The sequence below is a fragment of the Oncorhynchus clarkii genome, chromosome 3 (assembly GCF_045791955.1).
Source record: "Oncorhynchus clarkii lewisi isolate Uvic-CL-2024 chromosome 3, UVic_Ocla_1.0, whole genome shotgun sequence".
NCBI classification, from domain to species: domain Eukaryota; kingdom Metazoa; phylum Chordata; class Actinopteri; order Salmoniformes; family Salmonidae; genus Oncorhynchus; species Oncorhynchus clarkii.
Window position 1 is genome coordinate 52,296,413 of NC_092149.1, and position 17,008 is coordinate 52,313,420.

The 17,008-nt window shown below is 41.3% G+C and overlaps 1 protein-coding gene across 4 annotated transcripts in view; it reads left to right on the top strand.

Moving 5' to 3' along the window:
- Positions 1-7,501: 7,501 nt before the first annotated feature.
- Positions 7,502-17,008, top strand: part of LOC139397297 (plakophilin-4-like) — a 113,508-nt gene continuing 104,001 nt past the window's right edge. For 3 of the 4 annotated variants that reach the window (XM_071144092.1, XM_071144093.1, XM_071144094.1), the window contains exon 1: positions 7,521-7,681. The gene's annotated coding sequence lies outside the window, so the exon portion shown is untranslated. Of the gene's footprint in view, positions 7,682-17,008 lie in introns of all 4 variants that reach the window. The other variant, XM_071144095.1, reaches the window with a different exon arrangement.

Consider the following 17,008-nt stretch of genomic DNA (forward strand, 5'->3'; position numbering starts at 1 on the left):
GAATGGATGAATCGTGGTCTTGAATGGGGACTCTCGTTCTATTCGTTCTATTTCTGTGCATTTCATCCTATCCGATAGGCGAAATTCAGACAACGTTAGGAAAACTGGGCCCAGGCTTTCAAAGTGTCTGTGCATGAAAGTTAACAGCAGATGGTACACTGTAAACAGAGTGTGGAACTGTAGACAGACGTGCTAGAATGTCACTTGGGTTAATCTAATGTGGAATATCCTCCTAAATACTTTTCGAATTCATCATGTAAATGACTTGTAATATAATCATTCTGGTGTACTTCATTATGGTAAATTATCCCTATCATAACGTAAGCAAAACTGATAAGTGGAGGCTGACATCAAATTAAATTTAAAGTAGAAATCCATTTAACATGGTAGGACTGTGGGAGGGTGTTGAGGAAAGAGCAAAGGGGAATAATAGTTCATGCTGAAGTGTATTGAGGTTTCTGTACATTGTTTTGGATTAATTCCATCCATACCTAAAGTGTGGAAGATATTTTTCACAATAAAGCATCAATGTCCATATCAGTGACCCATGGAGAGAGTGAGTTACAGTATAGGATTACATATAGCTGAGAGGAAGGAAGAGGTGAAGCGAGAGGGTTTACTCGGCCCAAAATCTGTCCACGAAAATAAAATCATGAAGTAAGGCATTTTTATATGGAGATCAATGAGAGAGTGTTGAATTTGGTCAACAGAAAATGTAATTGCTAATTTGCTATGGGAGGATTATTTGATCGAATAGAAGATTCGTAAGGGTTAGGTTGTTATTGCGAATGCACTGATATAATTGGACTGATATAATTGGAAACACGTGGCAACTTTAGAAAAAAAACGTTATATTGGAGTCGTGCATGTTGTTCACGTGTATCTGCCCTCGCACTAGCTAGAATGGCCCATTAAAAAACACTCACAAAATTTGAATTTGCTATTCACAAGAAGCATTGCCTGATGTGAACCATGCCTCAAACAAAATACATCTCAGAAGACCTAAGATTAAGAATTGTTGACTTGCATGAAGCTGGAAAGGGTTACAAAAGTATCTCTAAAAGCCTTGACTTTCATCAGTCGATGGTAAGACAAATTGTCTGTAAATGGACAAAGTTCAGCACTGTTGCTACTCTCCCTATGATGACTGCAAGAGAACAGCGCAGAATGTTCAATGAGGTTAAGAAGAATCCTAGAGTGTCAGCTAAAGATCTACAAAAATCTCTGGAATATGCTAACATCTCTGTTGACGAGTCTATGATACATAAAACACCAAACAAGAATGGTGTTCAAGGGAGGACACCACAGAAGAAGCCACTGCCGTCCAAAAAAAACCATTGCTGCACGTCTGAAGTTTACAAGTGCACCTGGATGTTCCACAGCGCTACTGGCAAAATATTCTGTGGACAGATTAAACTACAGTTAAGTTGTTTGGAAGGAACACACAACACTGTGTGGAGAAAAAAAGGCACAGCTCACCAACATCAAAATCTCATCCCAACTGTAAAGTATGGTGGAGGGAGCATCATGGTTTGGGGCTGCTTTGCTGCTTCAGGGCCTGGACAGCTTGCTATCATCGACGTAAAAATGAATTCCCAAGTTTATCAAGACATTTTGCAAGAGAATGTTAGGCTATCTGTCTGCCAATTGAAGCTCAACAGAAGTTGGGTGATGCAACAGGACAATGTCCCAAAACACAGAAGTAAATCAATACATCTTCTGGAGTGGCCCAGTCAGAGTCCTGACCTCAACCTGATTGAGATGCTGTGGCCTCAAGAGAGCAGTTCATACCAGACATCCCAATAATATTGCTAAACTGAAACAGTTTTGTAGAGAGGAATGGTCCAAAATTCCTCCTGATCATTGTGCAGGTCTAATCCGCAACTACAGAAAACGTTTGGTTGAGGTTATTGCTGCCAAAGGAGGGTCGACCAGTTATTAAATCCAAGGGTTCACATACTTTTCCCATCCTGCACTGTGAATGTTTACACGGTGTGTTCAATAAAGACATGAAAACGCATAATTGGTTGTGTTATTAGTTTAAGCAGACTGTGTTTGTCTATTGTTGTGACCTAGATGAAGTTCAGATACAATTTTATGACCAATTTATGCAGAAATCCAGGGGTACCAAAGGGTTCACATACTTTTTCTTGCCACTGTAGGTCACCGATCAAGTGGTGTATAGGTACACAGGTGACCAGAATCGTTAGCAAGCCAATTCGATTTAAAGATATTTTTGTAGCAGGTTAGGAGAGCATTTTTTTCTAACCCTAACCCTTTTCCTAACCTTAACCTCAGTCTCTTAACCTGCTGCGTTAATTCTCCTAAACTGCTGCATAAGTTATGGTATCAAAGTGGTGTGAAAAGAGTTTCCCGTTTTGACTAAGTGGAACTTTACACAGAGACAAACGAGGAAGTGAGACACCCCACTCACTGTTTTAAAAAAAACTTTTTCTGGTTCAGTGAAAGTCAATGAACTAAGTAAGTAGACCAGATCCAGCTGCTATTGCATTGGTGTCTATAGGAGACACCCCCAGTTAAGTATTCCGGAAACTATTATTATTTTTTGCAACGTACTGTAAAACAGCCTGAGTGAACTATCTTCATTTATCCACAATCTTTGGTATACAGCTACAATTCGAAGTGACTCGTAGCAGGTTAGGAGAATTAAAGGTTACGGTATGATCTCAAGGATGGAAGGCAGGTGGGAGAAGAAGAGGCGAGATCAGGTGTGACCATTCTAGCCAATGAGAGGGCAGATACGCTGGTGAACAATATGCACAACTCGGATACTGGTGCACTTCACAAAATAGATGACATCAGGAGGATGGAAAATTATGTGGATTTGTTGAAGCAACATCTCAAGTCAGGAAGTTAAAGCTTGGTTGCAAATGGGTCTTCCAAATGGACAATGACCCCAAGCATACTTTCAAAGTTGTGGAAAAATGGCAAGGACAAGAAAGTCAAGGTATTGGAGTTGCCATCACAAAGCTCTGAACTCAATCCAATTGAACATTTGTAGGCAGAACTGAAAAAGCGTGTGCTAGCAAGGAGGCCTACAAACCTGACTCCGTTACACCAGCTCTGTCAGGACAAATGGGCCAAAATTAACCCAACTTATTGTGGGAAGCGTGTGGAAGGCTACCCGACACGTTTGACCCAAGTTAAATAATTTAAAGGCAACGCTACCAAATACTAATTGAGTGTATGTAAACTTCTGACCCACTAGGAATGCGATGAAAGAAATAAGAGTTGAAATAAATCATTCTCTCTACTATTATTCTGACATTTCACATTCTTAAAATAAAGTGGTGATCCTAAGTGACCTAAAATAGGGAATTTCTACTTGGATTAAATGTCAGGAGTTGTGAAAAACTGAGTTGAAATGTAGTTGGCTAAGGTGTATGTAAACTTCCGACTTAAAATTTATGAATGAAAGTTTACAAGGAAGGTGCACACAGGTTGATAATTTTTTTTTAGGTGACAGACACATGGAAAGACAGTCACACATTCAATATCGCCTTGCAAACTCTTGCCTGCATCTTGATGATCTACGGTGTAATCATTAGTCTAACAGTCCCAAACGAGAGTTTCTTTTGGAGAAATCCAGGTATGTTTATCCCCGTTTCGTTCGTGTTGGCTTCTGTTTAAAAAACGTTTTACAACAGAATCGGCGGAATGAATACACCCCTGATCACACATAAACACAGCTCACATTCATACCAGTCACGTTGTATTCCTTTATAAAATAAAATATATATATATTTTTTTACTTTTACCCCCTTTTCTCCCCAATTTCGTGGTATCCAATTGGTAGCTACAGTCTTGTCTCATCGCTGCAACTCCCGTATCGACTCGGGAGAGGCAAAGGTCGAGAGCCGTGCATCCTCCGAAACACGACCCAACCAAGCAGCACTGCTTCTTGACACAATGCCCGCTTAACCCAGAAGCCAGCCACACCAATGTGTCAGAGGAAACGTTGTACACCTGGCGACCGTGTCAGCGTATATGCACCCGGCCCACCACAGGAGTCACTAGAGTGCAATGGGACAAGGACATCCCTGCCGGCCAAACCCTCCCCATAACCCAGACAATGCTGGGACAATTGTGCGCTGCCCCAACCAGGATCTCTAGTGGCACAGCTAGCACTGTGATGCAGTGCCTTAGACCACGGCGCCACTCGGGAGTTCTCCACGTTGTATTCCTTCTCGCGTTTATGCACTTTCCTCCTCTCACCTTTTCACTTCGCTTGTGGACTCCAATGCACAACACATCAGCTGTATGTGACCAGCCCAAAAAAAAAATCCAAGCCAAACCATATCATAAACCCTACACACAGCCCACATCGTTGTCACCATTTTTGCTAAAGTAACGTCATAGTCAACATAGCTTATAGAACTATCATGTTAGTAAACCCGTTACAATCACGCAGTAACGGTACAGTGTACAGTCAGTAAAAGTTAAATAAGCAGTTTAGCAGTTACACTGGCGGGCCCCGGTGGCAATGAATTTGTAAAACCAAAAGCTTACCTTGAATTGGAAGAGTTCCAGTGTTGTGTTGCATAGTCATAGCCAGCTAGCTGACAAAGCATCCCTTTGTTTGAGCTGGGTGTTTGAGTAGGGTAAATTAGCTAGCTAGCTACATTTGCTAGCTCAGTAAGTGAAAGTGAAAAAAAAGACAAAATATATCTTGCTTCTCCTTCATTTTTTAAGCATTTAATTTATTCAACTATTCTTTCTCGTTCTTTGAGTCAACTACTCACAACATTTTATGCACAGCAGTGCTAGTTTGCTGTAGCTTATGCTTTCAGTACTATTTTAATTATCTGATCCTTTGATTGGGTGGACAAAATCTCAGTTCATGCTGTAAGAGCTCTGATAGGTTGGAGGACATCCTCCAGAAGTTGCCATAATTACTGTGTACGTCTATGGAAGGGGGTGAAAAACATGATCCTCCTAGGTTTTGTATTGAAGCCATTGTACCCAGAGGAGGATGGAAGCTAGCTGTCCTCCGACTACACCATGGTGCTCTCTACAGAGTGCTGTTAAGGCTACAGTAGACCTCATTGCAAAACAATGTGATTTTAACCAATTATTTGGTGATGTAAATATATTTAGTAAAGATTTTAAAAGGATAACCTTTTAAATGTTTTACTATTTTTATTTATGTGAAATTCAGTGAGGATGGTCCTCCCCTTACTCTTCTGAGGCACCGCCACTGGTACGGCTGTTTTGTTCTGTTCGCATTAATTAATTTGCAGTAACAGTGTCGGTATTGTAAGCCAAACTGCTATTCAGTATTTTTGTTTGCATGCATGAAAAACTAGGCTATTACTTTCAGCATTGAGTTTGCATTATTTTGGTAAGACAGCTGTGTGTACGGCTGCATTCACATAGGCTGTTTGTATGTAATATGTTAATTACCCTATCTAACTTGTTGCTTATGTTCATTATGAAAATGTCATTGCTTTGGTGTGTATAGGGCGATGTCCTTTGTGCTGATACAGCGCAGCAGTGATTGGTGTGAAATCTGTAGCCTTCCCGCCAATTTAAACAGCCCCCTATGTAATTTTATCCTGCCGCCGGTTCTGGGTGTTAATTGTTAGGCTGATACCCCATTTTACGGACCCAAGATCCCTATGTAAGAATATACATTGCAATTTGAATGTTCAATATTCATAGTAGTATGGAAATTATGAAGTCTAATACATCCACAGTGCAATTTCAACTGATTTGTCCTATTTTGCCAAATGAACTAATTGTAGTTTAATAAAAAATGTTTATAACAACTTTGCTAACTTTTTAAGCATTATATAGTCCAAATATTGCATTTTTACACTATTTGTATCCGTTTGCATCAGTTTCAATACGGGACTTTTATTTTGAAGGCAAACCGCAAACCCCACTATTGTGACTAATCGTTATTGTGGTTAGCTTCACATAGGTGGCTCTGACAGTGCTTGGCGCTGCTGAAAACGACTCATCTGCAGATTACTTGCTTTTCTGTATGGAGCACAGGAGGATGGTGGCACCATATGGGGAGGATGAGATCGTGATAATGGCTGTAGTGTAGTGGAATCAGTGTTATGGTATCAAATACATCAAACACATAGTTTCCATGTGTTCTTTTGCCCATCTTAATATTTATTTTTATTGGCCAGTCTGAGATATGGCTTTTTCTTTGCAACTCTGCCTAGAAGGCCAGCATCACGGCGTCGACTCTTCACTGTTGATGTTGAGACTGGTGTTTTGCGGGTACTATTTAATGAAGCTGCCAGTTGAGGACTTGTGAGGCGTCTGTTTCTCAAACTAGACACTCTAATGTTCTTGTCCTCTTGCTCAGTTGTGCACCGGGGCCTCCCATTCCCTTTTATATTCTGGTTAGAGCCAGTTTGTGCTGTTCTGTGAAGGGAGTAGTACACAGCGTTGAACCAGATCTTCAGTTTCTTGGCAATTTCTCTCATGGAATAGCCTTCATTTCTCAGAACAAGAATAGACTGACGAGTTTCAGAAGAGTGTCCTTTGTTTCTGGCCATTTTGAGCCTGTAATCGAACCTCCAAAATGCTGATGCTCCAGATACTCAACTAGTCTAAAGAAGGTCAGTTTTATTGCTTCTTTAATCAGCACAACAGTTTTCAGCCGTGCTAACGTAATTGCAAAAGGGTTTTCTAATGATCAATTAGCCTTTTAAAATTATAAACTTGGAATAGCTAACACACTGTGCCATTGGAACACAGGAGTGATGGTTGCTCTGTACGCCTATGTAGGTATTCCATTAAAAATCTGCCGTTTCCAGCTACAATAGTCATTTACAACATTAACAATGTCTACACTGTATTTCTGATCAATTTTATGTTATTTTAATGGACCAAAAATTTGCTTTTCTTTCAAAAACAAGGACATTTCTAAGTAACCCAAACTTTTGAACAGTAGTGTATGTGCCGTTCCTCCCCCAGCAGCCTCCTGTGGATTAGGCAATATTTATTATTAGGCCAACTCCTTTACAAGATAAATTCACGTTTTAGGCCGCCGTATAGGCTACTGTATGAATCAATTAATGCGTAACCTTGGGAGGATATGACACAAAACAGACTACCCTACATAAAGGTCAGTGGAGGCTGGTGGGAGTAGCTATAGGAGGACAGGCTCATTGTAATCAAGTGGTTTCCATATGAGTCAAGCAAGTGGTTTCCATATGTTTGTTGTGTTTGATACAGTTCCTTGTATTCCATTCGAACCATTACAATGAGCCCGTCCTCCTATAGCTCCTCCCACTAGCCTCCACTGATAAAGGTGCAGAAAGTGACTGACAATGGGGAACAATTTACTAAATGATTATGGTATCCTGCTTAACAAAATGTGTAACCAAGGAAACTGTTTTCCCCTTACCATTGGTCTATTCAACAAAGCGAGTCTCCAGTGAAACGCCCTCTTTTACAAACTAGACCCAATGAATACTGAAGCTGCAAACCTACAGCCTAGGTGACGTCATGCATACTCGTATTCCTTTGGCGTGGAAGCGGAGAGGGAAGAAGGGATCTTGTTCTTGACTATGGAGGCGAGTTACACTGCATGGGACTAGGAGCGGATTTGTAGAGGTGCTACTTCCATGCTGATTAAGTTACATGTTCCAATGTGGATCCACGCCAAAACACAGCGATCACAATAATACTCCTTAAGGTACAGGCTCGTTTTCATTCATTCTGAAAGCATGGAGAAAATCTGTAAAAATGAAAACATCTGCAGGCTAAAGGTCTGCGCTAGACAAGCTACTATTTAAGTCCTCTTTTTTTTTTTTTTTTTTACTATACAAACAGTGCAGCATGTGTTGTTTATTTCCTGCTTTTGCCATAGCCTATACATAGCAAGCAAGGACCATAATGAAAACTAATATTTCTCTTGTGACTGATTCACTACCACGCACACCTCTGAGGGTCATTCACTGGGTATTGAGTGTGCCCCTTGATACATTGCAGCCGAAACTTTTGATTTGTCCATTATTGTATCTTGTGGACGTTACATGAAGTGTTACTTTTTGTAAGATTTATGACTCTGAGGTCGAAATGCACCGGTAGAAAATGAATAGGCAGGTGAGTTTAGTGTGTGGAAATCTGAAGAATGCGAGGATTAGGGGCGGAGATTCTTCTTAATTTTCTCACGTTTATTTAGATTTAAACTCACGAATGTATTCAATGCCCTAACCTGGTCAAACAGTCACTATATTTGCCATTGGCGTTGATGCTTATTTTTTCCATTCTCAAATGACGTAGCCAGATTAATATGTTGTACAGTTCTGCACCAATTTCGAACCAAAACGATCTTTTTTTTGGTCACGCTAGAGAGTGACTCCCGGTCCCTTAAATGTCGCTTAATTTAAGTTATAAGCCTAATAGTTGTAGACCGATCTAATATTGATACAATGTATTTGGGATTGACAATGCTGGTGTTTATTATTTTTGTCGCTCGGTTAACAGTTTCGTGTTTTAATATCAGCTAGTATAAAGAAGAAAAAAAATCGTCTCGACTACTTCACGTGTCCCATCGCCGTTTTCTGGATTCATGCAAATCAAGGCAAAACACGTTTGAGCAGATTGATACTCGGCAACTCGACAGAAAAGTCAAGTCGTGTCAGTCTGAAGGCCGTGTGAACGGTTATTTGGCGTCAGTAGACTATTAAAGTGTAAGGAACAAGGCAAGATTTTAGTGTGCCGTTTTCTTTTCCCAAGCGCGCACTATTGCTTAGATGTCTCGGTAGAATCACTGTCCTACTCAGGATAGATAGCAGGAAAACTGTTCCCTACAATTGCGATGCCAAGCGAGCCTACTCGATCTCCTTTGAAGTCTCCACGTTTTCTTTTCATTTCGTTTATTTAAAATGAACCAATAGCAGTGTTCACAAATATCTGAACTAAATGCTCAATAGGAATGAGAGAAGGCGGCAGCCCACAACGTTTAGAGGGAAAATGCTTTCATTATCAATATCACTGATGTTGATATTTCAAATAACTCAAACCGTATAGGAGTAGCCTGCTGTGCCATCATCACACTTTGTCATTCACAAGACCGGTATATCCTTACACTGGCATTGGAAGACCTTTACAAGGACGTATGCACTATGCAGAAATAGATATGTGACTGAGACCAGTATAACTGCCTCTAGACACTTGTATATGATTAGAACATATTCTTACATCTCACAACATGTACACGAAGGCATCGAAAAGGAATTTCCTTGGTTGTCATGGGCAGCTGAAACACTGCATAGGTTTTTGTGTCTGGGCGAATTGTTATGGAGATTTGATGGACAGCTGTATGAAATTGTTATTTGTTCAGTTCTGCCATTTATCAAATCACTTTAGGTCCAGTTTGTGACCTCTGCACTCTTTGGTGTGCAGCAGTGTGTTTAAAATAACCCTTTGGTTATTCTAAAGAATTGTTTCTCACTGTGGTCCTCTTCCAATCCTTCTCCATGTCTCCTCCTCTGTTGAAAAGTGTTATGTATGTTTGCCTGGTCATCTATTGGTGTCAATGATGATAGAATTGAACATGGCATTGATGTAGCATACTATAATATCATCAGCAACTTAAATATCAGGAACATCTCTAGTCTCCAAACGTGGGTATATTTGCCCATAGAGGCTAGCTCTGGACATACCTAGCCCTAAACTGTACAGTAGCTGACCAGGTGGTGGAGGTGATATTTGAGGTCACAATTGTGCAACTGTACTCAGTGTGCTCTTGCAGTCAGATGCACGATGCAATTCTCCTCGTGACTCACATTACCCAAGCCACAGTCCCAACAGCTGACATCTATTGAAGGAATTCACTTAATCTCAAAACATGAAGCTTTCTCATGAGGTATTGCGGCAAAGGCTCCAGGTAAAAACGTTTTGTGCAAGTGTTCTGCTATGGAGAATGTGATTTTGCTCTTGCAGTGCATAAATGGTGAGGAGTTTTGTGTGTGTGTGTGGTTTTCGCTCCTTTGTGGCACGATGGGAGACAATCGCAAATGTCTTATTGGAGTCTTGTTGTTGTTGTTAAACCCACAAGGTTTGTTTGAATAGTCTGACCCCATGAGAGTTTCTGCCCCTCACTCTGCTCCTTATCTGGGTATAGATGCAATCAATTAATGCACTGTACTCCTATGTTGTTGTCAGAGCTTTTGGCTGTAGATGAAGGCTGCTTTGCTTGCATGATGTTGGGAACAAATGCTGCTGTTCTAGTCTGAGTCTGCACAAACACAGCCAAGTTCTCTCTTAAATGGCACCCCAATTCCCTTAGTACACAACTTTTGTCCAGAGCCTTATGAGCCCTGGCCAAAAGTGGAGCACGATATAGGGAATAGGGTGCCCTTTGGAACTCGCTGCCTGTTTTGGTGCAATTATTTTGAACCCATGCTCATGTCAGATTCTGTTTTAACAGGAACTGACATCAGTCAGATGAGTAGTTCAGTTGCTCTTAGACGCCCCTTCTTGATAAGTCATTCTCTAATGCTGCTCAGACAGACAGGCACGGCAAAGCTCAGCTCACTCTGCTACAAATCTTGGGCCCTATAAAAACAGTTTAAAAAAAAATTCCCGAATTCTGTTTTCTCTTTTTTTTTGTTTTTCCAGGTTTTCACTCTCAATTAACATTGTTGTGGACTTAGAACAACCAATTGTTGTTTTTCCACAACAATGTTAAACCACTTCACAAGACGATTTGAGGTCTGGGAAAAATTGAAGAAGTTTGGATTTTTGGGTGCAGTTACCCTTTTAATGCAAGTGTGCACCAGGAAGAGGCCATTATTTGGTTAAGTGCTGTAGCACTCATTTGATTGCAGAGTTCTTGAGGACGACCACAAATTGTATAAATTCCACGTTGAGCCTGTAATATCGATCCGTGTTTTTGTCACATGGGAGACTGACTTTTCTGGGAATAGACGAGCGGGACATATTTTAACCGGTGACCTTGTCAACAGAGCGAGAAGAGACAAACCAACACCCACACATGAAAGTCTGAACCGCTGACCTCCCTAAACTGGAGTATTTTAATAAATACCAGGCATATTGCCACATCTAGGCTAGTGCCCTATCGAATTTAATGCTAACATTCATGAGTTGTACTGTATATGAAAATCCAGGTAATTAAAGGATTATGTTCCACATGCAGTGTGCATTCAGTTCTAGTACTATAGGCTGTTCGGTTTGTGGTATAGTGAAATGATTTGGTGAGGCCTGTGCGGGCTTCCTGCCGCTCTGCTGATCTTACTGGATATATAGATAAATTCCTGAAAGGTTTCCAGATTTCATGCTTTGGTTGGATCCTGGGCGGCTGAAGATAATGAACACAAAGCATGTCAGCGCTTTGAGAGATTAGGCACACAGTGGATTTTTGTCCAGTGAAATAGCCCTCCATAGTCCTGGCACACTGAGAATGAATGACCAGCGGCTCTCCACTCTCCAGCCTTGTGCTATGTGGAGTGGATAGCAGTGAATGGGAAAGAGCCATTTTAATTTCAGTGTGAGTTGCTCCAGATGTGGCTAACTCGCTGGAAGAGAGTATTTTCTTCTAGCTCCTAATCCTACCTGCAGTTTTACCTTGACGGGGAAGAGCAGGATGGCATATTGTTGAATATTTCAAAGACAAAGTGCTTGTTACTGTACAACTCCGGGGTGCCCGCTCTCTTGTTACGAGAGGCAGAAGCCTGAAGGGGACAGGCCGTCTCCCCGCTGAGCACATTTGCCTAACAAACAAGGCCTCCAGAGAATTCCGCAGCAGTCAGTGAGCATTGGATGACTTAACATAACCTGGCATGACTCCGTGTGATGAATGGACAATTGTTAATCCTAATGTCAAATCGCCGTAAGTAATACACATTCAGCGGTGTCTAAAATGGCCAGTGGTTTTGTCCTAGATATACTAGTAATATCATCAACCGTGTGTAGTTAACTAGTGATTATGTTAAGATAGTTTTTTATAAAGATAAGTTTAATGCGCTAACCAAACCGGCCCTAATTAATCGGCCACTCAGTATATCAGCTATCTTAATCCATTTGGTAGTTTATCAAATGGCATGCATCGCCAATGCGTGTATGGTGGGATTTACTGGCCTTCTGGGCATCTGTCATCTGAAGCAGAGAATAGCTAAAGTCACACATTGTTTACATGTTGAGCTATATGTTCTCAAGTTAAAATGATACCAGTGAGGCAATGTATGGGGCTAACTATATAACACATTTTGTACCTTCCTTTTATGTGCTGATATAGAGTACCAGTCAGAAGTTTGGACTCAGTCAAGGTTTTTTTTGTTATGTGTGCTATTTTCTACGTTGTAGAATAATAATGAAGACACAAACTATGAAATAACACCTATGGAATCATGTAGAAAAAAAACAACCTGTTAAACCAATCAAAATATATTTTAAATTCTTCAGAGTAGCCACTATTTGCCTTGACAGCTTTGCACAAGCTTGGCATTCTCGCAACCAGCTTCATGAGGTAGTCACCTGGAATGCATTTCAGATTAATTTGTGGAATTTCTTTCCTTAATGCGTTTGAGCCAATCAGTTGTGACAAGGTAGTGGTGGTATACAGAAGATAGCCCTGTTTGGTAAAAGACCAAGTCAATATTATGGCAAGAACAGCTCAAATAAGCAAAGAGAAATGACAGCCCATCATTACTTTAAAACATGAAGGTCAGTCAATACGGAACGTTTCAATAACTTTGAAAGTTTCTTCAAGTGCAGTCGCAAAAACCATCAAGTGCTATGATGAAACTAGCACCCATGAGGACCGCCACAGAAAAGGAAGAACCAGAGTTACCTCTGCTGCAGAGGATAAGTTCATTAGAGTTACCAGCCTCAGATTGCAACCCAAAGAATGCTTCAGAGTTCAAGTGACAGACACATCTCAACATCAACTGTTCAGAATGGGTGAATCAGGCCTTCATGGTTGAATTGATGCAAAGAAATCACTACTAAAGGACACCAATAAGAAAGAGACTTGCTTTGGCCAAGAAACAAGAGCAATGGACATTAGACCGGTGTAAATTTGTCATTTTTTGGTCTGTCCAAATGTGAGATTTTTGGATTCAACCACCATGTCTTTGTGAGACGCATAGTAGGTGAATGGATGATCTCCGCATGTGTGGTTCCCACCGTGAAGCATGGAGGAGGTGGTGTGGGGATGCTTTGCTGGTGACCCTGTTGGTGATTTATTTTGACTTCAAGGCACACTTAACCAGCATGGCTTCCACAGCATTATGCAGCGATACACCATCCCATCTGGTTTGCGTTTAGTGGGACTATCATTTGTTTTTCAACATGACCCAAAACACACCTCCAGGCTGTGTAAGGGCTATTTGACCAAGGAGAGTGATGCAGTGCTGCATCAGATGACCTGGCCTCCACAATCACCCGACCTCAATTCAATTGAGATGGTTTGGGATGAGTTGGCCTGCGGAGTGAAGGAAAAGCAGCCAACAAACCCTCAGCATATGTGGGAACTCCTTCAAGAATGTTGGAAAAGCATTCCTCATGAAGCTGGTTGTGAGAGCCTTGATGACCGCTTTGCACACTTTTGGCAAAGGGTGGCTACTTTCAAGAATCTCAAATATAAAATATTTTGATTTGCTTAACACATGATTCCATATGTTATTTCATAGTTTTTATGTCTTCACTATTACTCTACAATGTAGAAAAACCCTTGAATGAGTAGGTGTCATTTTGACTGGTACTGTGTATAAAAGTGTTTAGTGCAAATCCAACCCTTGTAATTTAGGTACAGTAAGAAAATAAGGAGATGACAATTAGGTTACAGAAGATTAGCGTTACAGTTAACATGAGTTCCCCTAGTAGATAGTCCAGGGGTTACCCTGAGCCTGTCCAGAGCCTGCTGGTTTTCTGTTCTTCCTGACAATTGCATCCACCTGCTGTCCCAGATCAAAATCGGTCCCTGATTAGAGGGGAACAATGTGGGGGGGAAGCAGTGGAGCTGGCTTCGAGGTCTGATCGTTGCTCTATCACTGACCCTGGATGCGCTAGATACATATTATTGACCTTTGCTCTTTTCGGTCAATAACATGTGACCCGATTTAGGAAACTAGGCGTATGTCGCAAGACAAAGGAGATGATTGTGGACTACAGGAAAAAGAGGACCGAGCACGCCCCCATTCTCATTGGCGGGGCTGTAGTGGAGTAGATTGAGAGTTTCAAGTTCCTTGGTGTCCACATCACCAACAAACTTACATGGTCCAAGCACATCAAGACAGTCGTAAAGAGGGCACAACAAATCCTATTCCTCCTCAGGAGACTGAAAAGATTTGGCATGGGTCCTCGGATCATCAAAAGGTTCTACAGCTGCACCATCGAGAGCATCCTGGTTGCATCACTGGCTGGTATGGCAACTGCTCGGCCTCCGATCGCAAGTCACTACAGAGGGTTGTGCGTACGGCCCAGTACATCACTGGGGCCAAGCTTCCTGCCATCCAGGACCTCTATACCAGGCGGTGTCAGAGGAAGGCCCTAAAATTGCCAAAGACTCCAGCCACCCTAGTAATAGACTGTTCTCTCTGCTACCGCACGGCAAGCAGTAGCGGAGTGTCAAGTCTAGGTCCAAGAGGCTTCTAAATAGCTTATACCCCCAAGCCATAAGACTCCTGAACATCTAGTCAAATGGCTACCCAGACTATTTGCATTGCCCCACTCTCCCCCTCTTTTACACCGCTGCTATTCTCTGTTATGGTCTATGCATAGTCACTTTAATAACTCTACCTACATGTAGATATTACCTCATCTAACCGGTGCCCCCTCACATTGACTCTGTACTGGTACCCCCGTGTATATTGTCTTGCTATTGTTAATTTACTGTTGCTCTTTAATTACTTGTTGCTTTTTATTTCTTATCTGTATGGTTGGTTCGGGGCTCATAAGTAAGCATTTCACTAAGGTCTACTACACCTGTTGTATTCGGCGCATGTGACTAACATTTTATTTTGATTTGAAGTCACGACTTCACAGGAGAGCCGTTTCGAACATAAAAAATCAAGTTAAAAGAAATGCCTTCTCCAACATGTGAACTTTCCTGTGCCTTAATATCAAAGTTGTATGCCGTCTGTAGATACGAATAAAAGTCTAGTTGGTTCAGCCACAGAAAAAGTCAGCAGCCTTCCTGCTAGCCATGATTGGCTAGGATAATGAGTGGGCTGGACATGCCGAGAGATGAGTTTGGTATGATGGACTACTTTCTGGAGGGCGATCGTGCCATGCTGACTCTCTCTCTGACTCTGAAAATGAATCAGTCTGCCGTGAAGCTTTCATCCATGTATACGGGTAAGAATCTAAGATCGAACCTGTTTGTCATAGCTAGCGAACGTTAACTAATCCGTTTGTATTGCTAGTTAAAGCTTGCTGTTAGCTGGTCAGCTGGAGTTAGATGGCTAGCTTGCTAACGTTACTCTGTCTATTGGGATTTTAGTTAATTTTTAAAATTTTGCTACATAAGACCGAATACAGGTGGTGAGTCACATGCTGTTTTTATTAACATTTTGTTGGCTTTATAATCGTGAGAGAAATGTAACTATCTTGTAGCTTACAAGGTTAGCTGACTTTTCTCAAAACGACCATCCATTGTGGCTAGCTACTTCTTGTCTTTCATGCTAGCCTGCACAGCCAAATATCACGTCAGAAAAATCAACATTTAAAAAATATTGATATGCCCAGCATTGTAAACTGTTTCTCCCCTCTTTCTGAAGCTTCAGCTCATCTCTAAATAACAGAGAAATGTAGTGTAAACCAGCCTGCTGCAAACGTTAAATGTTCTGTCACCAGTGCTTGTTTTGTTGAAATGTTTAGTCCTCACGCACTCTTACTCGTATGGTACTAATCTGGTTAGCAAGGCATTTGATTGGTGGACTTGTTGCGAGGGCATCACTGATTTACACCAGGTTCCCACCCCTCATTAACTGATTTCTGCATGGAACTTCTCAAGGGAAGCCTGATTCTCGACGAGGCTAGGTTTGAGGTGATGGCATCTCCCCTATGTCAGGAACCTATATATTCTCCTCAATCCATGTGGGCTGATGTCAGAGGCTTATGCAGGCTGCGGAGGCTCCAAGTCTAAAACTGCAACAGTGTATAAGCCAACCTTAATACAGAAGCCAACCTGCAGGATCCCTACGCCTCACCTGCTTCCGTCATGGCCATTCCAAAAGCAAATGAGAAGATTCACTTGTTAAATGTCAAGCAATTTCAAAGTGCTGTATGTTTGATAATTAACTTCAGTGAAAGGGGTTGAGCCATTTGAAACAGTTCCAGTACATGACATTTATATTGGCATTTCATCAGACGCTATTATGTACTTTATTTTTTATATTTTTTTACAGCGGTTGGTTTTAAGATCTAGTGTTCATGTTGAGCTAGAATACTCCAATCAGAAGCTTTTTACTTGATAAAGACACGTGGCTCACGGTCTTGGTAAAGTGACCAGATCAGAGCTGATGAATTTTGAGTCTTGAGCATTGACAAATTAGACATTTCCACTGCACATTCTTCTCTTCAGGTTTTCCCTTTCCAGGACAAAGTTCTGACATGATCCTAGAAGCAGAGAACATTCCCAGAATAACCCGCAATTTACTCCCTCTGTGTAATGTCAGAGAAAGTTGACAACTCTATTATGGCCATTGGCCACTACGCTAACAGCTATATACTGTATAATGTCAGGCAGTCGACCCATTAAAAGGGCAGATTTTCCACCAGTTTTACTATTGAATATGTCACTGGTGAGAAGGGCCTCATATCAGCCCGTTTCACTTCAACTGCTTTGCCAAAACCTCTCTATTTGGATCATGTATTTAAAGGGCCAGTGCAGTCTAAATGCATATTATTCTCATGTGTTTTGTATCTTATTGTACAACAGCTGATAAACAGATTTTTTTTTTCTTAGGGTTATTTCCTGATAGTTGCTGGTTGAAATTACAATCTACACAGGAGCTTCTAATCAGCAGGTTTTGCATGTGTGGAATTTCAG